The sequence below is a fragment of the Lepisosteus platostomus genome, chromosome 12 (genome assembly GCF_059453375.1).
Source record: "Lepisosteus platostomus isolate fLepPlt1 chromosome 12, fLepPlt1.hap1, whole genome shotgun sequence".
NCBI lineage: Eukaryota > Metazoa > Chordata > Actinopteri > Semionotiformes > Lepisosteidae > Lepisosteus > Lepisosteus platostomus.
Window position 1 is genome coordinate 31332968 of NC_142622.1, and position 25299 is coordinate 31358266.

The 25299-nt window shown below is 33.9% G+C and overlaps 1 protein-coding gene across 1 annotated transcript in view; it reads right to left on the reverse strand.

The window, feature by feature from the left end:
- The window catches only part of tbc1d5 (TBC1 domain family, member 5), a 234540-nt gene extending 214730 nt beyond the window's left edge, over positions 1-19810 (reverse strand). The window contains exons 1-2 of the mRNA XM_088601617.1: positions 19671-19810; positions 11782-11817 (exon numbers count right to left, since the gene is read on the reverse strand). The gene's annotated coding sequence lies outside the window, so the exon portion shown is untranslated. The remainder of the gene's footprint in view (positions 1-11781; positions 11818-19670) is intronic.
- Between the last annotated feature and the right edge of the window lie 5489 nt (positions 19811-25299).

Sequence of the window (25299 nt, forward strand, 5' to 3'; positions counted from 1 at the left end):
ATGTACAGTAGTTTCAGCTTTCTGTTATGTACTGTAATTCCACAACGGCAGCAGGCTCCTAGAGAATTCCAGTAGACCATTACAGGTAAGGTTCCTCCGCATGGAAAATGAAGGACAAGTTAATAACAATTATGATTTACTGCTATTGTATATTAAAATTAGATTTAGGCATAGAATGCAGGGAATATTAAAAGTATGAGTACCCTTATAATGTAACCAAAGGACTTCAAATACTTGGGAGTAAAAATCACACTGGGCAGAACAGAGTGCATAACTTTCTTAAAATATTTTCTATAGCATGTATTACAGTAAAACTAGCTTCAATGATTTTGTTTTACCAAACAAACTTTGGCACATACAGTCCTGTACATGGAACCTTTATAATTTTTTCCAATGATACACAAAACATGGATGCTTAGTTAAATTATATAATAATTTAGTATGAAGAAATTGAGTACTACTTCATATGTTGCAAATATACATTGCTGCTCTGGGATAGGTACAGAGAAGAGCAGCCAGAAACATTTCCGATACTGACTGGCTTAAAGAACTCTCAAGCACAGTATTCAAAACGCTTCAAAGGCAATGCTACATACTTTTTGTAAACTAATACTGAAACATGAATTTAAGGAGACAAACGGAATCAAATGAGAAGGGCATTTAAAGCTAAAAAGCTAAGAGTCACTTTTTATACAAAAGCTGGTGGGAGTATGTGAGCTTCCTAGCCCTACTGCCAAAGCTAATGCCATGGCTTCTTTCAAGAAATGGCTGGATGAGATCCACGGATCAATTAGCAAAGAGCAACCAAATAAGGGATACTGGCCAAATGGCTTTCTCTCATTTGTAACTATTCTAATGTTTGACTTTTCAACTAAAGCTTGAAACCCCAATCATAGCCACATTCAGATTTGAGGCTAGATTTTCATGTTTTCTGTTTTTATACACAATGAGTTGGACACGCATTCAGAGAAGCAGAAACTGAGAGCTTAAATTAGTTACTACAGCAGTGCACCAGAACGGTTTTCCCAGTTGAAGAAAATAACTGTGCTTCACGTTTTAGTTGCAACTGAGCTCTTAATTAATTAGCTTTGTGTACCACTGGCCTAAAGGTCTAAATTTTGCTCTCCTTGTTTATGAAATATCTGAAAAGCCAGTTAACAGCTGCTACTGGTTTTCTCCTTGTGTCACCATCCTTGTCAACAAACGGGCAACGTGCTGGAGACCTATTGGTGGTAACCAAGTTTCCAGCCAATTTTGGTTCATTACAGAGTCACAAAATCAAAACATCTTTAAAACTAAAAGGATTTTCTTCCCCTTAAAGGAGAATTGCTGTCGCAATTTCTCAGTCCGGTTATGAAATCTAGGTCACAAAATAAATTAATTGACGGTATAGCAAAATCTGACAAATTTTGAATTAAGCACAAAATCGTTAACATTGGGAAGGTACCATATAGTCGCCATGTTGTTGCAAACCCCTCATCTCACCACAAAAGCCAGAGTTTGTGCAAGTTGTGATATAAAAATGGCCCTTCCTGCTCACAATTAACCGTAAGCAAAGTTGTTTGGACTCCAAACATGGTAAATCCTTTTCCGGCTTTCTCACCTCAAATTTATATTTTAAATAATGTCTCACTAAGAAACATTTGGCTGTGCATATTATAGTGGTCACACACAAAACAGGGGACTGGATCAGCAGAAAGTCAAACTGTTCCCTTATAGAGGGATATTCAACTAGCCAAGAGATGGGTAATAAACAGGCACTAATGTTAGACCCATCGATACGTTTCTTGACAGGTTTAAGCACAACATATGAGCAAATAATAGTCACTGCAGAAATGTTCGTGATTTGCATGCAAAGCTAACAAGTAGTATTCATTGGCAAAACCGTCTCAAAGTCAATTGTTGAATTCAATTCAATTGTACTCATTCAAATCAGATACAGTATCCAAAAACCTGTCATCTAGTATATGTTGTTTCATATAAATAATTATATATAAATTAATACAGCAGCAATTTGCTTGGTCTAAAGCATGTTCTTTATTGCAACAGAAATAGTTTTCAAATATTGTCATTTTGGGATAGGACATGTGTATTAATTTTTTTCTGCTTTGGAGTTTATATGATAAGTCTGACAGTTTGCAATATGAAATACTGTATATTAAATTTCTGATACTGATCAAAACTTGTGCTCAAACCAGGTGCAGGGTGCCAATATGGCGCTATGCATACCTGGCCATTTAGTCTATTTTGTGATGAAACTTTGAGGTTTTACACATTGCCGTGTAATTTGTACTTTCACTGCGTGTTGAAATTTATTCATCAATGCCCATTCTTTTAAAACCCCAAAATGTAAACATAGCATTGCAGCTCCCCTTTAAGTTGAAGTTTTTGTAACTGCTAGATTCCACCAAGTCAACGCCCATGGGGTGAAGAGTTGGCTTTTAGCCAAAGCAATGTAGCAATCACTGATTCAGAGAGATGGTCAGAACACATTACAGCAGGATTTTTAACTCGCATGTGATTGTATTGTGAAGAGCAATTGAAATCTCCATTAGTGTTATCCATTGCAGAACGAATATTGAAATTTAGGTTAAAACTCATGATCTGGCTTCCCCATTAGCTAAATGTTCTTACAATATTCTTGTAGACCAAGAAATAGCACATAACATAAATGGTGGTCCTATTAAACATAAAAGTACAACTACTCGAATAAACGAGACGATAATTTACCATAGCAAATGATTTCAATGGAAACTATAAGAAGGTAACATATAACTCAAAGTAGCTTAGATCAAGATAAAAATGTCAAGAGTTCCATGAAAAGCTACATCTCATTATTTTTATTCCAAACGGATGCACTACACAAATACAGTTCAATGTATTTTTAACTGACACAGCTCCAGTTCATATGGTCACTATGAGCATGAATTTCCCCTCAGGCATTTGTAATCACAAATGTGTATTTAGGACAAATAATATCAATCTATTTGCTTAGTAGATATATAAACTCACCATACATTGAAGATAATCTGCCATTTTAGGTATTAGTAGAGTTAGTTTTCCATTTCATTGGGAAAACAAGTGAAATGCTTAGAATGAAAAAAACAAAAGGAAATATTCACTATGGCATCCATGTACTTAGTACAAGACCAAAAGGCTATCCAAAAAGGGATTATTTTGTACATTACATTACAATGTGAAAATGTAGTTTGTTGTCGATGTATTACTGTGGATTTGACCTTTGCTCCTTTTAATCTGTTTCTTTGATCATACTAGCCTCTTAACCAACAGCTCACCTAGGTAATGAAGCATCTACCTATTGTAATGACGTGGCGAGGTGAAAAAGTAGCCTTACCTAACTGAAAGCAGGTCTCAGGCAACGGCAAGGTGGGGAACCCCGCATCAAAAGAAAAAGGGGAGCCAACAAAGAAAAGAAAGACACAACAAATAAGCCCAGCAACATGGGCTGCAGTGGTAAAGAACAGGGAAAGCACTGAAATGAGTAACCAAGCGCAAAAAGGTAGAGAAAAAAGAAAAACCGGCATAAGGAAACCAAGAGGTAGCAAACACAAAGTAGCTCAGCTAATGACAGAGCCCTGAGTGAAAATGGGAAAGATACAGAAATAATTAAATAACAGATTCATTCGCCGCTCACCGTGAAAGTCATACATTCGTGTGTATGTGCACCAAGAAAGAATACGTTCATGTGTATGTGCACCGTGAAAGTATACATTCCTGTGTAGGTGCACTGTGAAAGTATACATTCATGTGTAGAGGGACCGTGAAAAAATACATTCGTGTGTAGCAACACAAACTTGTCTCTTTCAAACTAAAATTTTATGAAGCCCACTGTTATAAAGATGGCAATTTATTTCATACCATTTTGATAATGAAATTTTAAGAAAAACAGAACAAGCACAAGGAGTACAAAGACACGCCTCAATACACATAACCTTTAGTTCTTTGCATCCGTTCTCTGAAAACTTTGTAACTGAATGGCTGATTGGTCACACAGGAAATTGAGAAGAGTATGTTATTTCTTTTTCATTGCAACTAAGAGAACAAACAGAGCTTAAACAAAATACAATAGCAGCAGTATCCAGAATATTACAGAATAGAATTACATGAGACTTACTAACCACTGATAAGCTGAAAGATAATAGTGTAAATTACACTATCCACAATCGACAAACACATATAGAAATGTATAGAAATGTCCTTGAAAGAAAAAAAGACAAGTTCAAAATATCAGTCTTTCTTGTACAGTATATAGCCAATTTTAGGATTTTACTCTATCTTCCTCAAGTATTCAGAATTCAGTTAACACCTTGATAATCTTGCAAATACAGAGAGAGATAATGATCAATGATTTATCCAACTAGGATCAATGACTTATTAAAAAGGCATCCTTTCCAAATTAGTATTGCAGATAGCAATTTCTATGTACAAAAGAGAAAAGTAAACTGGTATTTGTACAGCTGTAAAACAGTTGCTTTGATGAAAAGATGAATAGATAAATATTTTTTTTATTCCTTAACATGTAGCATGTATTGATATTTTCCAAAGATCACTACATCACAACTATTGTATTTGGATATTTTGGATAGGATGTTTTCCCTAATTGTCTTGATTATTAAGTGGTTTGTCCAATAAATTAAGATTGTTAACATCTAGTAAACTCTTTTAACTTTGTATTAACTGGAAAACTATGGTTTCAAATCCCAGGTGAGACACTTCAGTTGTACCCTTAAGCAAAAGGACTTCAGTCAATACTTTACTAAAATCTCCAGAACTGTAAGTCAATTTGGATAAAATCATTTTTTTTACATATAAATGTACATTTTTCTTATGAATAATAAGCAGATCTGTGATCAATAACACCCAAAGATCTTAAATTATTGACTGGCAACAGCAAGCTAAAGAGGGAAGGAGCAGTATGGTGGGAAACTGCAGTGGAGAGAGAATGAATAGCCCCTTCAACAGGAAGATTAAGCAAAACAAAACAGTCAACATCCACCCCCCATTACTAAACCATCTTCATCATTATTAGGACTATCATTAATTTTTGTCCTTCAAAGTGGAAAAAAAAGAGTTCCTATATTGTATATTAAAGGCCTACAGAACTGCTATGGTTCTCTAAAATAGAATTATCTATACTTACAGCCAAAGTAGGATCCTGACTGTTCTCTAATGATTAAGCTGCAGCTGAAGAAAAACATTTTTGTCTTTGAACCAATTGCATACAATCATGGGGTAAACATGCGAGACTTTAAACAATTCTACCTATACTCAGACTCTTAAAGGTCATTCTTCTTCTGAGTCCAGATGCCCAGCATCAGTCCTAATGAACCTGGATATCAGCTTCTGTTGTATTTCCTTGCATTTGTGCTAACAGACCTATTGCATACATATGCAATGACATCCGTCTGCAACTGACACATTATCACAGGTGCCACATAAGCTTTATGAAGCATAACTGATTTAGCATTTTAACACATTTTAATATAGGCCTATGTTAACCCAGTGAAGTTCTTGATAGAGCAAACTGGCAAACCAGGAAGCACTATATTCACACATAAGACTCTACTCACAAAGTAGCATAAAATTCTAGGAAATAATTTTTAAGAACTCTAGGCACTTAGAACTTAATCCAATGTACTTCCAGTCATTAGTCATTTACAGCCATTTACAAGTTGATTGTAAAGTTATTTTAAAAACTAGTCATTTAGAAAGACTGTACTAAATAATGGAATAATGCAATGTAAAGCGCAGTTTGCCTTATTTGTTGAAATAAGTATGAATTCATTGCAAATTATATCATAGGTAGAATTTGGCATCCATTTCAATAAATGTAAAAAAGCCTTAGAGGTAACTTTAATTTTCTACTGCTGAATGATGTGAAAATCTAATCTTATTCTATAACAATACTGCATCTAAATGTAATAATCTCAAAATTAAGTTATAAATAATTTAAAACATGTCATGAAGATGCATTAATAATTCAATGGATAAATAATTTACTAAATAATCAAATAAATAAATAATGAAATGCATAAATAAATCATCAGATAAATAATTCCACAAAGCAGCCCAAACAAGAAGTCACAGAAACAAATAGCACAGCTACAGGACTAATAGTATTTTTCTACAGTTCTGATAATTTTATATTTGCAAAAATGCAAAACCCAATTTTCATTGGAGAAGTATATTTTTCACTGCCAGTAGAAATGATTGTATATGTAATACACATGGATATACTTTCAGATTTTAAAATAAGATCCTGGTATATTTTCTCATGAATTATTGAACTATTTCTGCTTATGTACAGTATCCTGTATTGCATTTCATAAGTTATTTATTTTTATGACTTATTTATTTTAAGATTACACATATTGCATCATTTCAAGTAATTTTGCTTCATTTCTAATACTCACTTTTTATGGTTCTATAGGACTCACTCCCAGCTAAGTTAAAGGCCTGAAAGATAAAATTAACAATATGACAATTTCTGGACAGCAAAATATCCCAAATTCATTTACTTCTCAAAACAATGGAGGTAGTTTATTTCCTGAATGTATGGTTTATAAAAAAATCATTAAAAATTGAGTATTTTTGACATTTATAATGAGAACCAAAACCAATGGTGCTCCTCAACATTTCTCAAAAGAAATGTGCAAGAAATTGGGAATGTCAAAGTCATTTTTTAAACAAAGCTCCAAGCAAAAAATAAAATATGTTGTGTTTCTACTACTAACATACATAAAAGTTTTCTTTATAGGTCACACAAGAGGCATGTCAAATTCTTTAAATCTAGAACTACAATACCTGGAACATAATATCTTCCATACATCATAACTTCACCAGACATAAATTGAATTCCGTTTTTGCATTGTAAATGGAAAAACACATCTGTTCAATATCAGATCATCTTAATAATACAGTACTTCAACACGACTTCAAATGTCTACACAATGAATATACAGCCACATCACAAATGTGCTCAAATTTGACCTAACCCATTTCCATTGTGAACACCCCTTTACTTTACCCTTGAAAGAAGGCTTCTTTAAACATTTTTAATAAATTTAAAGACAAAGTAATTTACAGCATGCAGGAATCTCATCTAAAAAGCCATATAAATTGAAAACTCTATACACAAGCAATCTGTTTTACTTCCACTGTATTTGTATCTGGTTACTAAGTTTTCCCTAAACAAGAGAAAATATCTTTCTTTTTGTTGAATGAGGAGTTATGCACTTGCTGCCTGTGTCCCTTATGAGAGGCAGATTACAGATAAGAATGCTCTCATCCCCTGGTGTCAAAGACACTGCCCTAGTTTGCTTCTTCTCTTCTCATTGTCTATGCAGCTTGCCTGGCCTAGTCTACCATCTGCTGTGTTGTTAACCTGCAGGCTGCTGCTCTGAATCACCACAATCATGCTGATGAATAAAAAGAGCATTTTAGTCATCCATGGGTCCGGTCTCCCTTGGCAACGAAGGTACTGGTTGTAGGGTGGTACGACTATACAAAGTGAAATTAAATTTACATACATCGTTCACAATTTCAATTTTCCACCCCAAATGACCAGTGCTTGGATAACTAAAAGTGATTTTAAAATGAAATGAATGCCAGATAATTATAAGAATGTAGGAAAAGAAAAGATGTAAAATATCTCTTAGCCTGGGGTAGTCATGAAGAACTCCTGAATTGCAAATGTTCAACAACAAAATAAAATGTAAAGTCTCTGAAAAGGGTGTTATATACACAACAGAGAAACATATTTTCCAGTGAAGACTTGGATAAGATCAACCAGTCATGAACTTAAGTTATTTTCTAGGATCTTTTAACATTTACCCAGTCCCTTTTAGAGCAAATGAGGCTCACTGTATCCATAAGATACATGCATCTATAACACGAAAAGGGAAAATACAAAATTCCAAGGGCTGGGCCTATTTCTTCAATCAAACATTTCACCAACAGTCATTTAGGGACACATAAATGAGAAATTATTTATGTATGCTTATGATGGGCAGTGCTTAGGATAAAAAAGTGTTGCAAACAAAACATTAAATTGGGCCTACTGAGGTATCTAATCATGCCAGCTGGTTATTATCCAGATAACAAAGAAAAGAACTAAAGACACGCAGTGTATGGCTATGGAACTGAAGTATAGTGTCAGACATTCCCAGTATGGATGTTTTTACCAATCTCTAGAAGAATCTACACTGCTCCAAATAATCCTGTTTTGATCATTTGTTCATTTTCCATTACAAGTTGAGAGAACCTTGCCCCGATTGGGGACACCAGGACTCACCATTGGAGCCATGTCTTAGGGTGGTGTTCGCCAGCGACCACCTTGAGGCCGGGCCACCCACTTTACCCAGCCAGGCTATGTGGCTCCCAGGCTGTGTGGGGCCATCTTGTGAGCCTTACCAACCGCACAATGAAGGACATGGGCCAGGTGCGAGGCAAGGCATGTGACGGGCATGTACAGGACATCTGGAAGGACTATAACTTGGCAATGGAAACCGGCTCTTGGGATGGAACATCACTTCACTGGTGGGGAAAGAGCCAGAGAAGGCGCAGGAGACTAAAAAAGTACCATCTAGACATGGTTGGTCTAACCCACCTGTGGGCAAACTACGGCCCGCGGGGCTGGATCCGGCCTGCCAGCCAGTTTTATCTGGCCCTTGAGGTAAAAAATAAATTAGTAAATATTCGCCATATTCCACTTTGTTTGGTGCTGTATTTTCTTACAGTTCATTATTTGTGCTGTTAGATGGCACACAAACGTTAGTGATTCCAAACTATGCATCGCGCCACCTTGGGGAGGCACCATTGTCGGTCATGGGCGTCTCGGGTATCGCCAGTCAAAAAAAATTATTACGAGCAAAACCTGCTGTTCGTGCACACAGAATGTATGAGTCACACGCTACCTAACAGATTTGAAGGTACTAGATTGTGTCACATGACACTGGCCATGAGAGTCGGCAGTCTGTAAGCAGTGTACCAGTTCACCGTAGCTTCGGTGTTTCATGTTTCTATGAGTGGTAATTTTGTGAGTTTTTTGTTTTTGTTACACGATTGCAATTGAGAGGTTTTTAAATATGAGTAAAAAACGTGAAGGACACGGAGCCTAGTTCTAAAGAGAAACAGAAACGCGAATACAGAAAGTATGACGATAGTTTCTTAAAATTTCAGTTTCACATGCACAATTGTGGACACTGAAGAATGTCCTCAGTGTGTTGTCTGCCTTAAAGTGTTGGCTGCTGAGAGCATGCTCCCCGATAAATTGAAACGTCATTTGGAAACTGTTCACAGTAGTTTGATAAGTAAGCTTCGTGAGTATTTCTCACACAAGTTAAACAAATGAATAGAAAGCTGCTTTTTCTAACCAAACTACAGTCCCCAGCAAAGTTCTTCTTTCATCATACAAAGTAGTGTACCGAGTAGCACTATGCAAAAAACCTCATACTCTTGGAGTACCAAGGAATAAGCAAGGAGAGCTCTGTGAATTCTGCTTCCATTTGCAATTTCCTGCCTTTGTGAGGCTGAGCTTTCAGCACTTGCATTTATCAAATCGAAGTTCAGATCCAGAGTCAATGTTGAGAAGAAGATGCACGTTGCAGTTTCAGAAATACAACCCAGTATTTTTGGTGAATTATGTTAACATAATTTATTAAGCAAGCCCACCTACCCATTAAGACGCACAAACAAAAATACATTGTATTACTCCCCCCCCTTTAAAAAACATTGACGGAAAATTTTTACTTTTTTTACGTTATTTTATTTGCATTTTACAAAGATGGTGACTCATTTTGAAAAAATTTTCAAATTGTTTTTTACATTCAAATAATTTCAATCAAATTTGTTGTCAAGTATTTTTACTAGTTTGATCAAAGTGTTTTGGTTTCGAAAATGATTCAAAATAACAAAAATTCGATCAACTATGTTTTTATTTTTACCCATCATTTCCTTTTCAAATGTATCATCTTTTGTAAAATATCGCACTGCCATAGAACTTATTTTTTAGACAGGGGAGGCATGTGGAAAATTTGACAGCTCAAGGGAGGCATGGACCCAAAAAGTTTGGGAACCCCTGCTTTACCAATTTGATTCACCAATGAGAGTGGATCCTTCGTACTGCGAGGGAGCCCACGTCAAAATGAGGTTGGATCAAAGGCTATATGTTTAATTTAAAAGAAAAATGTCCCAGTGTTCAAAGAATACAATATCTACCGAACATGCTAACTATGCTAGCAATCTGTCATGCGAGGAGTAGGCTAATAGAGCTTCCAAACTAGCCGCTAGTTTACAGGCTCAGCAAAATGTATTTTTCCGCCCTTCTACCATCCAAGAGGCCAGCACAAAGGCAAGCTACCTGCCTGCAGATAAAATTGCTAAACAAAACAAGCCATTCTCTGAAGGGGAGCTTTTGAAGGCGTGTATGACATAAACTGCAGATATTTTTTGCCCAGAGAGCAAGAGCAAATTTGAGAAAATAAGTTTATCACAAAGAACAGTTACCCCTCAGTTCAAGGTAATCGGTGAAAATGGCTTGTGAGCTGAACGTCACTATTATTACATTTTTATTTTTTTATATTTACTTTTTTTTTCCCCTCTCAGGTTATCGTTAACCTTGAACAAATAACCCTATGTTGGATTTTAAACTTATATAGGGCATAGGCTATCTGTAACATCAGCCTGAAGTGGCCCGCTATACAGTTTCAAATGTTTATGTGGCCCTTGGGCCAAAAACGTTTGCCCACCCCTGGTCTAACCTCTATGCACAACATTGGCTCTAGAGCTAGACTTCTTCATCAGGGTTCCTGTACTACTCAATTATCTCCAGCTAGGTGCCACAGAGTTGGAGTTTGTCCTGGTAAACAAGAAGGTCACTCTCAATGCAACTACAAGTTGCAGCAAGGAAAACTCAGACTGTTGTTTGACTCGTGCACCTAACTGTACAGAGTCTTCTACTTACTCTGTAGATCTGCTGGGAGATCTCAACACTCATGTGGGGAATGTCCTGGTGGGGCATAAATAGGAGGAACAACCTGAACCTAAGCGACAAGTTATTGCACATCTGGGTCTGTCCATAACAAAAACCATGTTCGAACACAAGGTGGCTCATAAATCAACTAGGTGCTACTGGTATGTGATGGGCATCATGATATACATGGAGGAAAATGCTGCAAAATGAAGTAAACTAAAACAATGTTAAAGCACATTTAGAAAGGTCACTGAACATCTCGATTCACAATTCAGCCTGCCACCTCTTAGGTTACTACAGGGATTATGTAACATATCCCAACACTATCCACAGCCATTCAAAAGTGCAACAGAAATCAAAACTCTTTTTTCTTTACAAAAATGGGGTAAACTCTTTGTATTAACAGATAGACAGAATTAGTCAATATTAAAGGAATATGGAGCCCTTTGGTTATATACAACATAATACAGGGTTGCTTTGGGGACAGCTTTCATCTGATATATTTCCATAAACCCTCCATTCTGTGTAGAAAAAAAACATTTCTACCTGCCCCCCCATACCTGTCAAAACATTGTATTCCTGTAGTATAACCACAAAGTCACTCAGTCAACAAAGAGCTTTAATAAAGATGAGGGCTTTAAATGAATGAATTACATGATTTCTTTAATAATATATTGCCCCCAATATGACAAATTTTCAATTTGATCATATCGTAATGTAGGTTTGTTTTGATCCCTATAACGGAAGATGAACACAAGCACGAAAGCTAAAAACTTTAAAGCTCTTACCTCTGTAACCCTTGTGTTGAATCCTTGTGTTCTACTCTAGGGAAAGGGTAGAAGAGAAAGAAAATTAACAATAATAATAATTGTTTTTAGCCTCAAGCTGTTTTTCCAAACAACTGTAACGTGTCTAAATATAAAGAGGTATACATATTGACTCTACTTTAGCAATATGTAGTACTTTTCTTGCTTTATTTTGTATTCTGATTAAGTACATTGACAACTAGTGGTCATCTTGAAAAATTGCTTGTGCACTAGTCTCCAATGCCATTAAACAAAATTCCTGGCCAAGATAAAATAATAGAAGGATATTTTATATCATTTATTTAAAACCCCAGGGGTCATATATGTTTAATGTCTGTTTTATGTTAAATCTGCTAAATATTAATGTATGATACTGTGTGTACTCAGTCAATAAATTACATATTTTTTTAAAACCAAAGGTACACAACGTCATTTGTACAAACAATGCTCTGTCAGTTATGACCACTCAGAATGGCAATTTACAATTGTCCATCATGATGTCTATTGCACAAATACGTTTGGAAAATGTTTTACATTCATTACTTTTCCTCCTGATAGTATAGAACAAATTAGTGAAAATTTATTACCACAAAATTTTCTAAACTCAAGAACATTGATTTAGATAAGGGGTATAGAGAAGGTCTCCACAGCCCAATTGTTTTCAAACCAGTGATTTTCTTGCCCTTCTCACCATCACATTAATGGCTTTGAACTCCTACATAGTCCCTAACCCTCCTTGGGAAATAATTTCTTAAATCAGTGAAAAGAAAAGGATAAAGTGCACAGGAATTGTGATATCCTGGGAATTGCTGCATCATTTAGTCTCATGAGGCACAAGATGCCTACTAAATGTTTGATTTCTTGGTTTAAGACTGTATTTTATTTTTGTTTTGATGCTGTGTATAAAGTGACAAACATTTCAGTTATTTGCAATTTTCAGTCACAATGTGTAGTTGGCATACTTGTACACCCTATCAGATTCTTAATATTTATGTTAATTGAGCTTAGAAGAGTTTTAAATTAAATTACTTAATATTACAATTTTAAGATATAAAAATTAAACTTTTATAATGCATCAATACATTTCACAAAACTAGTAAATTAAACATCGTAAACTTTAAAAGTATTTCATTACATATGATAGAATTAGAAAATATCCACAATGTACCTTTTAGTAGCAAATTATTCCAATGAACAAAAGGCTTTTGCATACAAAACGTAAGGACTGACAAGACCTTATTTATTCTTAGTGTCTTAGTGTCAGCAAACATACTTACCCCTCTGGTGGACATATTCCTAACATATCATACAAAATATATGTGTAACTGTTCTGCTAACTTGAATTTACATTTCTTGTGTCACAAACTGGGGAATGGTGCTACTATCAAATGGGAAGGAATAAAGTATTGAATAAATGTCAGGCTTGGCCCAAAACACACAAAGATTACTTTCCTTACAATCTCATGTTGAGTAATGTGAATTGTGTGTACAATGCCGTTGTTCTTCCATCAGGTATCTTAACAATAATCAGAATTTTTGGCTGAAAATTAAATATATTTAAGACTTTATTCTACTTGGAGAAACATATCTTGATTATTGTTTTACAAATTCCATTCCATATAGAAAAGTCTATATTTAAAGTAAATGATTATCAACAACTTCTAATGTTTAAATCTTATTTTACAAGCTTTGCTGTACAATCTACAATATGTGGACTATCAAAAAAATGTGATACACAGGCTAATAATCTCAGAGATTTTTATTTGTTTTCCCCAACCTCCACACTACATTCGACAAGACAAAATAAAAATATCAGTGTAATCTACTGACCTTTTAACATCTACAATTTCAATTCCAACATAATAATTATACAAAATATGATGAATTTTACATTTTAAGTTTGTTTTTTCTATCTACTTAACAGACACTGTAATTCCAAAAAATGAAGACTGAGCCACAAAAAGTTAAAATCACAACATTTTAATTCATATGTTAAAAGTATGACTTAATTAAATGTACCATCACAGTATCTTTACAGAAGAAAAACTGTCCAGAAATGTAGATACACAAACACAAAACATGTGCATAACAATTTTTCAACTGTTTAGAAGTTGGAGCCTTTGTATTTACATTATAATGGAGCTCCTTTTCATATGGTTTCTTGTTTTGAAATTCAGTCTGTAAATTACAAGCTGTCTATTATATTATACCATTTATGTATGAATTTATTTAGCAAAAGGGTTCCCCTGAGATTTTTAACAGTAAACATTTGAAACTCATTATGAACTCAGTTTTTCTAAATAAAAATATCATGACATTTTTATTCTATATTGTTAATGCAACTTTTTAATAAAATAAATCCCTAAAGGTGGTGGCATTTTTCAAATATCCATACCTGCTTAAAGGTCCCATACCTGTTGAAAGGTCCTATACCATTCATATGCAGAAAGTGGATATTTTTAAATACTTGTAAATATGCCCTTATGAAAAATCTGAAAACCTGAAAATGTAAATTCATAGAGAACAGCTATTACTGCAGTTAAGAAATGCACTGTATAATATGCTACATACAATAAATACCATCATATCCAATGAAGCTGAGTGAATATTACGCTACCCCTTGAGAAAACAGCAGCATTACACAGCATTGGAAAGACAAGGAATTAGACACAAGGAAAAAACTGCTAAACATGTCCATAGGGGGTTGTTTCAGAATGGTCTGAAAGTCATGCATTGCTGGACTAATAATTCAAATTTGTCTTGGGTATTCTCATACTCTAGTTGTAAATCTACTGTAGCATGATGACAAAACTTTGCCAAGACAGAAGACAAAACACAAGAGTTCATCCAAGTACTTAGCACCACCTCTGATAATTCTTTATAATTTCTAAATATGTATTTCCTTACCTTGATGTATTAAACATAAACATTAACATTTATCCTGGGTTCTGCACTGTTAAGCAAACTGCATGCAACATTGTACAACTCTCACTGGTTTGGACACATGTCCATCACAATTTTATTCGCAACAGTCCTCATTTTAACATTTTGGTCAGCTAGAGCAATTAGGGGAAAAATACCTTGCACAGGGGTCCAACAACTATTTCCAGAGAGGGAACTTGAACCAGCACCCTGCCAGCTGAGACCCTAGTGCCCTAACCAGTATTACTACAGTATATTGCACTCAATTTTAATTTGTTTAGGGTGTAATGGTGTTTGATTTCATGCAACTGTACCACTTGGCATTATAACTTTCTCAAGAAAAGCAAATTGTTTTGGTTTTACATTTAAAAACCATCAAGTCAAGTCATATAGTAGTAAAAAGTAACTTGTGGTGCTGTAGGAACTATTTTATTGATGAATGCACAAACATTGGCATTTTATATACAGTAAAATCAGCATGCCTTCTGTAGCAGCTGACCACTAAATAACTTCTTCCCACCTACACAACATTATACTTTTATGCTGGGTTCCTTAATTTACCACAAAATGGTGCTTAGTGAAGTTCATTTCTTTTATCTGACTTTCAAAATTCTCAGACTGCTTCACTTTGACAGACACTATTCTGTCATATTCCCTGCAGTTCCTATTTCAGAAGGTATTTAGTACTATATATCTTTTAGAACCGACTTCTCACAACATTAAGAACAGAAATGTACAGTATGATTCTATATATTTTATAAGGTATGAAAATTATTAAATAGAAAAATGCTTTGCCACCAAATATCATGTTTTGCTGGAGAATGCAAGTCAGAGAAAGTGAAGTTTAAGAAAGAAACAACCTCTATATTACAATTAACGCGTTGCATGTAACTTGATTCAATACCAAATTACCCTTGTGAACATAAATTATTATGAATTGAGAAGTTATATTTATAATATCTCCCATGGAACATGGACTTTTAACTTAATATTTACTTTGAAGCACATTTCTAAATGTTTCAAATGATGGTCATTAAACATTTTATGTGTATCACACAATGGCATGACAGAATTAATGTTTTATGATTTATAAGACAGTATAATGAATAAAAATTTAGACTTGCACCTGATTTCAAAGTTTTTTTACATTTCACCTAAATTATGCACTTGTCCCTAGGTCATTTTTCAGAGTTGCCTTTGGAGCCTTTCCGTGCAAAGAAGCAAAAGAAATGTTATTTCCTTCTGCATGAGAAAAAGCATTCCACAATTTTAAAAAGAGGAAATTACATCACTTTCACCTAGGGCAGACATAATCAAATACTGGACTTTCCAATCCATTTTCGCAAACTTCAATTTGACCAGATCCTTAACTACGTTAATTAACAATTCAAGAGACATCTGTGCAAAACAAAGCAGTGGAGAGGACTGGAAAGTCCAGTTTTTGGTTACTTCTAACCTAAGGACTGTTTATTTAGTTCATGTTCTTAATGTAATACCCATCTTTGTCTTTAAAAATGTGCATAAATGAATGAGATGTTAGTTGGATTACTGCTATTTCAGTCACTGTGTTTTTCTACTTCTAGGCACTGTGCAACAGGAATATAAAAAATGAAATGTTTTGTGAAAAGATTAGGACTTCCCAGTTCTGGGATTCCGGGTCTTTTTCCTGGTTTTCATTCCAGCTGAGATCTCAATTACTTAATTGAATCCTTAATTGAAGTAGTAATTTGCTTAATTAGACCTTGTTTCAAACTCCTCAAAAGTTAGTTTTCAAATTACTTTTAATAAAACAGGTAATATGGATTTCCTACTGTGTAAGAGAGGAAAACAATTAAAAAGGTCTAATTGAGCAAATAGTAATGGAATTATAGGTTTTATTAAAAGTAACCAAAAGTTCAGTTACAGTATAACAGAACAAAAACTCGAGGACAAGACACTTAAGGACCAGGAGTCGAAAGCCCTGCTATATGCTTCAGTGTTTTACAGCCATGACCAGAAAAATCACCTAACTAAGTATTCCCCACCAGAGTGAGCAGAGTCACTGATCTTCTTTGCAACTAAGGTCTTAATTAACTTCTAAATGAATTAGATGACTAAACTGGAAAAGCCTTAAATTCCCAAACTCCCCATGGAATTTGCAGATTTCAAATGTGCATTGACCATGCTGTTACACCATACTACCAATTTGCAAACGTGCTGAAAAGTAGACTGTTGTCTAAGGCAGTACTCATTCAACACAAATACAACACAAAAGGTGTTCTATCAGTTTCTTCTCAATGGGTTCTGTGATTATACACTAATCAGTAAACTCACATGATTTTAGCTCTTCACACCAAGAACTTCACAACTGCCCACTGACAGTCACATGACCATGTTAATTTAGCTCAGTACAACCAAATTCTAAGTGTTATTCCACTATGCTTGGATGTGCAGCATATATGTTTCCTATTGTTGCATATTGCAGAAACACAAAAATGTAATATTTATACAAAATTTAGATTCAGAAAATAAGCAATAAACTTCAGTAACAGAATAACAATTAGGAAAACGATGCTTAAATAAAGGCACTTAACTTTTTTAAGTGTGACTAATATTTACAAGCCTTGTTTTTCAAAAAGCAATTACAATTATAAACACTATGAGCACAAAGCCCAAAAAACTAAACAAAAATACAAAAATAGATCAACATGTAAAATACAAAAAACGGATGTAACCATGTACTTTACTGTTTTTTTTTTTGGTTTATTAGGTATTATCAAACAACCATAAGACATTTTATTCAAACTAAATACTAAAAGATCTTAAGAAAAAAAACATCCCAAGGTGCCGTACACAAAGCAAATCAACAAATATTACTGTTTATATATACTTTAGTTATAATATTATATATTACAAGTAGTTACAGTTGGTGCTCTATCATTCATTGCCTGACCACTTGACAGCTGTGAATATTACCACAAAGAAGCTGAGCTATGTGCTTTCTAACCTTAAAAAAAATAAATTTGCTGATTGTGGGTATCCCTCTTACTAATGAAAGTAATCCTAGCACTCTCAGGTGGGACTGTATGATTTTAAATCTGATCATAAGAGAATTTCTCTGTGAGAGAGTGGTTATTCAGTTTTGGCTATGGATAACCCTAATTTTATAGGTCACATACTGTATTTACCAAAAATTCATTAATGACTTAAGATTTTAAGTCTAAGGTTTTAAGGTGGTAAGCTGAACTTAGCAACTTCAAGTACAAAATAATTTTATTTAGATGCACTTTTCAGTAAACTAGTAGCAGCGTACAATAATACAAAGTAGAAGCAAAAAAAACAGAAGTCCCTGAAGTTCTTGTGAGTCCAACTCACAAGCTCCGCATTAATTGCAGTATTAGTGCAACAAGCACATTAAGTTGTTAAACTGGGCTTGTGACTATGGGCTCACCAGCCAAATCACCACACCCTCTGGAATGTCGAGGAGACCTACAGCAAGGACTACATTAACTGAAGAAATCATCTTCACACCTTCCTTAGCATCAGGGCACAAGACGTGAAGGTTCTAGATAAAGGTTAAATTTGCACAGAAGCCCTGCTAATTAAAACCTTGTGGTGAAACAAAACATTTGAATCCAGACAGCCTGAAAGATACTCCTCAGTCCTCTTCTGCGTAACAGAAACAGTCAGATGAGATGGTCACAAATTAGGAAGAAAAACTTCATCTGAAAAAAATCCAGTCTCTAACCTACCCAATAATTCAAAGTTACAATCCCAGTACATGACAGAGGTTATACAACGGGAAGACATAAGAAGTATTTGGTAAAGAATAGGTATCTATCAAGAACTGGGATCATAAAGTAATTTGCAACTGCTAGGTGTGCTGAGATTCTGGTTTATTCTATTAGATTAAAAAATAGAATACAGTAATAGCACCAACTTGTATCCTCGTTGCATTGATACAATTGATTGACCTCACTACAGTACAGAATATATTAAACGTTAAAATGAATGAAAAAGGAGTCAAATTCTACAGATATTCTAAGCCATTTTAATGAAAATGGTTTAAATATGAAAAACATTAAGGAGACAAATCTTGAAAAATCATAACTCAGTGTGAAGTATGAAGCGGTTTTGAATGGCAGTCTTCATTCTAACATTTTTTTTAAATAAAGGACTAGATATAAATTCAACTGAATTACTAATATTGTATTTTAAGATGCCTTGTATTAACTTCATTTCATCCATTTGTGAGAACTTCACTTCTTTTCAACTTAGATCCAAGACATCCAGTATATACAGTACCAAAGTACGGTGAACTGAAATCAGATACAAATACTGTACGTTTGCAGGAAACATGGGAGAAAAAGTATGTTTGTCTGTAACTTGTTTCAATATTCGGTCATTTAATCAACAAAATTATGAGATTTTACTTTTAGTATTAATTAAAACTGCTTTTTAAGCTAATTCGAGTTGCATTCATTGAAGGTTAACCGTTTCACAGATAAAATGTTTAGCCTCTAAATAATGGGCAAATAACCTATAAAATATACATTATTTTTATGTTCGTTCTTACCAGATTCAAGTTGGAAGTACAGTAGAATTAATGTATACTGAACATCTACAACTAGCGTACTAAATGTGCCTAATGGTAAACCGAGCTCTTCACGTCATTTTTATTTTTTTACCATGTCGTATTGAGCCAATACATACTACAATTATTTTGTATTTGCAATGTCACAAGTTTAAATATACCCTTTTCTAAGGTAAATCTGTTTTGATCCCCCCTCAGTTCAACCAGGAAGAGAGTCAGCTATATATACAGTTAAGCCTCTTTCCCAGGCCCTACATGCGTTCAGTAGTTACAAACACAAAAAGGATTTTAGATACCATGGAAGTAAAGCTTTAAGTGAATAGGGTATTTTATTCCTAGATGTGTTCTGAAATTATTATTACTTTGTATCTTTTACCTGGAAGTTCAAGCGGCTCTTCTGTCTGCTAACGTTCTGTTGTCTGATTGTAAACACTCCCTGGTCATGCGGACGTGAAGGAGAACAGCTGACGGGACATGTGATGAAGGAGCTGAAGCTGCAATGCCGAGAGTCAGGAGCACAGGGCGCATGAGTGGACTGGACGGATCTTTTGGCAAAAATAAATTGCTGACGAGCTCTGTTTAAAGTTAACTGTCCGAACTGGTGCTTACTGCAAATCAAGCATGTTGTGCAAGTTCTTATTGATTTGTGTCGTGATTTCAGTTTCATTAACAAAATGTAATGTATGACGTTAAATTGATCGTTGTTTCGTTTTAAATACAGTTGACATGTTTTGATACAGGAAACAAGACGTGCATATTGTAATGTACAGTTTCTATTTTATTTAATATTTGATACATTTAGTAAGGAGACCGAATGAATGTCTTTTGTGCACCATTATTGTTTCTAGCGACTCCAGTTAAATTATTTACCCTTTTTAGTCTCTGTGTGACTTGAGTCAAAGTTGATTCTGTTATCGGTTTTGTTTTGTTGAATACTGCCAATACAATATAGATTGTGGACATTTTACAATACAAATCTTAAAAATATAAGAAGCAGCGCTTATGGAAATATATTTTAAATTAATTAAAGAGCAATTTTAGATTAAAATTATTTTAGCAAAGTAGTTGAAGACTTACAACAAGTAATACTTAAATATGAAATCAATACAGTTTTTTATATCAACATGATTACCTATACTTATGATGTCCAAAGAAAACTAAATTTCCCTGTAGAGAGAGCCTAAATGGTTGCCGAATAGAACTAAAAGCATGTCTTTGATACACCTCCATGTGAGGTCCTGATATTCTGTTCTCCTTGTAGATATTTAATTGGTATTGGAGATGGCGGAAACGGTTTTAGAATAAGTCTTTTTGATTTTGTTTCAACAAGGAAACATATCTTTAACAGTAGCAGGAACTCCCATTCCTTGTTGCGAGTTAAAGATTTCCAAATTTCAAAAGTGAAATAAAAAGGCAATGACTTAGAATCCAAAGCTAGTAATTGCATAATATAAGAAGGTTATCAAACGTATAAAAAAAATATTTAAAAAAAACAAAGCAACAATTTTAAGTTATTATAGGTCAGAAACGGACCTATTACAGTTGTTTCCTGCCCATTGCTGAAAGTCCCTTTTCATCTTTTTTTCAAGCAACTCTGGACTAATACTGATATACAAATGAACTTTATTCACCTCTAATTTCATAATGTAATGCTGGCTTCATTATTTCAGAAAAAATACATCTGTTAACATGGTGACAAAAAATGTACTGTAGCTGCCAAAATTTAGATATGTTACTGTATCAGTAATGCTGCACATCACATGTGTTGGCAAATTGTTGTTTCTATGCTGTAGCATCATGAAATGTCAGCCTATTCGTGGTTTCATAACAAGTTGCCTTATGAAAATACAACACAGTTGATACTGATTAATTCATTCATGGGTACATTAAATAAGGTGGAAAATAACCAAAGCACACATTTTATATTTGTATTGCTTTTGAATTTTTTCTTTAATGTTCTTGTTGTTGTTTTTCATTAAGAATCTGTGCTAAAATAAAAACTTTAATTATTGTTAAAACTAAAAAGTAATTAAAATTTAAAATTGGAATGTCACGTACAAAATTAATTATAAATGACAGTAAATAATTATATTTATTTGATGGAGATGTAAGTAACTTGCAGATGGTTTTATGTTTAAGTCACTGATTTAATTTTCCTTCAATTAACCTCAAATACAGTTTTTGTAAGCATACAGTATTGTGATTCCAGAATGCAGAAACAAGATTTTAAACTTTTAACACAAACACATATATAGTGTTATACAGTTCTATACATGTATTTGCATATATTGTATTTATTTATGTGGGTGGCATGGTGACGCAGTTGTTAGCATTAATTCCTCAAAGTGATGGGATTGTGGGTTCAATTCCTGAGGTGCTATCTGTGTGGAGTTTGCATATGCTCCCTGTGTTAATGTGGATTTCCCCCAGGTGCTCCCACTGTCCAAAGACATGCTGGCTGGTTAATTAGCTTCTTAAAAACTGGCCATGGTGTGAGTGTTTGTGCTTATGTCTGTGTGGCACTGCTATGGACTGGTATGCCACTCAGAGTACTAAAGTATATATCTCACCTTGTGCCCAATGCTTTCCGGGTTAAGTTCTGGGCCATCCATAAGTGGTTAATGAAAATAATGTATGTATTTCTATTTATAAATATTTTTTCCACATAATTATGAATGATTACATTGTGGATTTTGATGACATAAAACTACATCATGCATGTAGGAATTCAGTTTATAACCATACCTCTGCTGAGAAGATATCCAAATGTAGGACAACAATTATATTTTTGTATCAAATCTTGTGGTAGGACAGCTTTTGTGGTCTCAATGGTTTATTTTTGATCCGAGTCAGCCCTGTAGACTTCTTCAGAACTCTACATGAACTAGAGGACACAAGTGGAAACTACATGATGTGGATTGCTCTCAAACTGATAACAGGAGACACTTCTTACACAAAGGTGCGAAGGAGTAAGGTACCCAGCTACTGTACGTTTTGGAATCTGATACACCGGTTTAAAAAAACAGCTAAATGTGAACTGTGGATCGATTTGCTACTAACTACAAAAAATATTTTTTGTTTGTAAAATATAACATTATATTCTTATGTTCTTTGTATCTATATCTTCATTTCAATCCAAAGAGGTGATTATTTCTTACAAGAACATTTTCTGTGGGGTACATTTTTTACTTTGAGAACCAGGACAAATAAGAATTGAGAGTCAAAATGAACTGTTCGTGTGGGCAAGGATCTGTTTGGAGAATTTCTTAGTTGAACTCAGAGAGTTTCTCAAGAAACTACTCTTATTAGATACAATTATAAATTATATATTTTTTTACAATAATACCTTACTTGAAACCATCACAAAACATACAACAATCCAGTGTTCACTGGAATTTGGTGGTGGGTCACTATGTTTATGGAATCTGAAAAATTCTGCCCAAACTACTTTCATATAATGCATGAAATAAGTGAAGCATGAAGGATTTTCTAAAGCATAAAAAGTAAAACGGGAGATTTTTTAAATTCTGACATTTAATGTCAGTTAATTTATGATGGACAAAAATACTGTCATACTGATCTATTTTGTGGAGATGATACAATTCCTATACTTTGTGTCTCTTACCACTTATAAGTTATAAGTAGAACTATACAATAAAATTATGCCTGCTTTTACAGTTTTTAAGTATTTTAAATTACATTGATTTTATTTAGCATCCCACAACAAGTCAGAAACAACATCCATTATCGGGTGCCCTAATAAATACTACTGAATATGATAAAATGCACAATAGCTGTTTATAGCAAAGGTTTGCATGTTCATGGCCATATATTATATTAACAATTTCCAATCATAAAGAGTAAAACTTGGATTTTTATTTTTAATACTTACAAGCATGAAGTATTTTATTAATTTAATACCATTTTAAACCATGTATTTGCATCTGTTTCAGACAGAAAATCTGTAAATATGCAGCATCTGCCTTGATTTAGTGTTTTTATTAGTTTTATAACTGTTTGATACCTCTTTAAATGTCCCTACATCTCCCTGGGTTCTCCTAGCTCTTTACATCTCTGAAGCAAAGTGATCATTTTGAATAAATGAAAGCATTTCTCTGTTGTTGGCATGCACTCTAATGGCAATCAGTCACCACAGGGTTACTGTACCGGGCATTGTAATATCTGAGTATGGATCACTTTTAGGATACAGCTTAATATTACTGTCTCATACTGCAACTCTGCTGGTGTTATTACTTGATTTTAATTGTAATGTTAAATGTGAACAATGTGGATTTTAAACCACAATTAAACACCTGCTATATCCATCGTCTCAGCTACTTAAGAATACATTTAGCAGTTATCGTTCTAGTTCCTAATTCAAATATTATATTCCCACAAACGACTATGACAATGACAGCTTTAAAACATCACTAAAGATAGAAAAACAATGGGTTGTATTTTGAAGCATTTATCGTGCTCTTAAGGATAAAAACGTCTTTACTCCAAAGTGTAACACTACTAATGGGAACTGGTTTTGAAATAGTAAGATGAATAACATTTTTGTTTAAAAATAATTTTTAGTTTTAAATTTCATAGTTGAAATTACAGATAAGAATAGTCTGTACTGTATGTGTATTTTTCAAAATGTTCGCTTAACATCTTATATAATTTTACCTTCTTTCATGGATTCTTTAATCCTCAAGAACAAAACCTGAGTACATTTTAAAGTAATTAAAAGCACCTGATGAACATGCCCCACCAAACCTGTAATGCTGAAAATGCTATCCTTTCTTCTATACTATCCATTAGCTTTGTTTGCATTTAGAAGGGATAAGAATCTAACTTGCTGAATAAAACAAATTTATCTTTGAAGGATAATACATTCCACATAGTCAAAAGTGCCCCCTCATGCTTTAGCAGGTGGTACAACAGACATAACCAGTGACTTAGTTCCCTTTAAAATGGTTAAACTACTCTTTTTATTTCTGAGTATTCATCGTAATTTGTATTTTCTAATGTATTTGAGTTAAACATTTCTCACTAATTTATTTTCTTGTGTGACATTTCTTATGAACATTAATATTTCAATTTGCCTTGTACTAGGCCTACTAGTCCACCTGTATTAGCCTTGCGCTAGGTACAATATTATATATATTATGTATTTATAACCCAACACAAGCAGGGATGTGGAGGTTTCGTATTCATATCTGAATATTTAGGTTAGCATAAAATGATACCGTATATAATAAAATAGAGAAGTGCAACTGAAAGTATTTGTGTAGCCCTCTATTAAGTGGAGTCTTTGTTTAAATGTTACTCATTACAGGCATCATTATAACAAATTATTACTACCTATGATTACTAATTGTTTATACAGTACTTAGCTACAGGCCATAACTATGGCTGCAATGAAAGATATTTACGTTATATATTTTTAAATATGTTACCTTTTTAAAAAATATTTATTTTTATTATTTTATTTTTATTATTATGTTTGTTGTAAAGTCAGGTCAATGGAGTGTTTCAGATTATACAAGATAAATTAAGCAAAAGCACAACAATTTTTCAGCTGATACTGTAGCTGACACTGAAATTGCAATATACACCTGTAGCAGCTAAGTTTAAAAACCTCCAATTATCTGTGCATATTTTACCAACATTTAAAAACTGTTCATTTATAGTTCCGTATCATAATATCTGAAAATATTATCATAGAAATAAAATGTTTTCATGGAATATTTTGTCATCTGATACCATCCATTTGATACCAATGTGGGTCTCAGAATTCGCAATTCTGCAGTACAAGGAACAAAAATAGGCCTGAAGGTTCAACTAGGCCTTTAAATACAAGACCATTAAAATTATATTTCTAGTACAAAGAGTCCTTCCTTTTGGAATTTCATTATTGCATTCCATATGTAAAATGTGTTTGTCGAAACTATAAATTGCTACAAAGTCTCCAAGGATTAATCATTGGTATAAAATTTTATTAAGCATAATTTTTC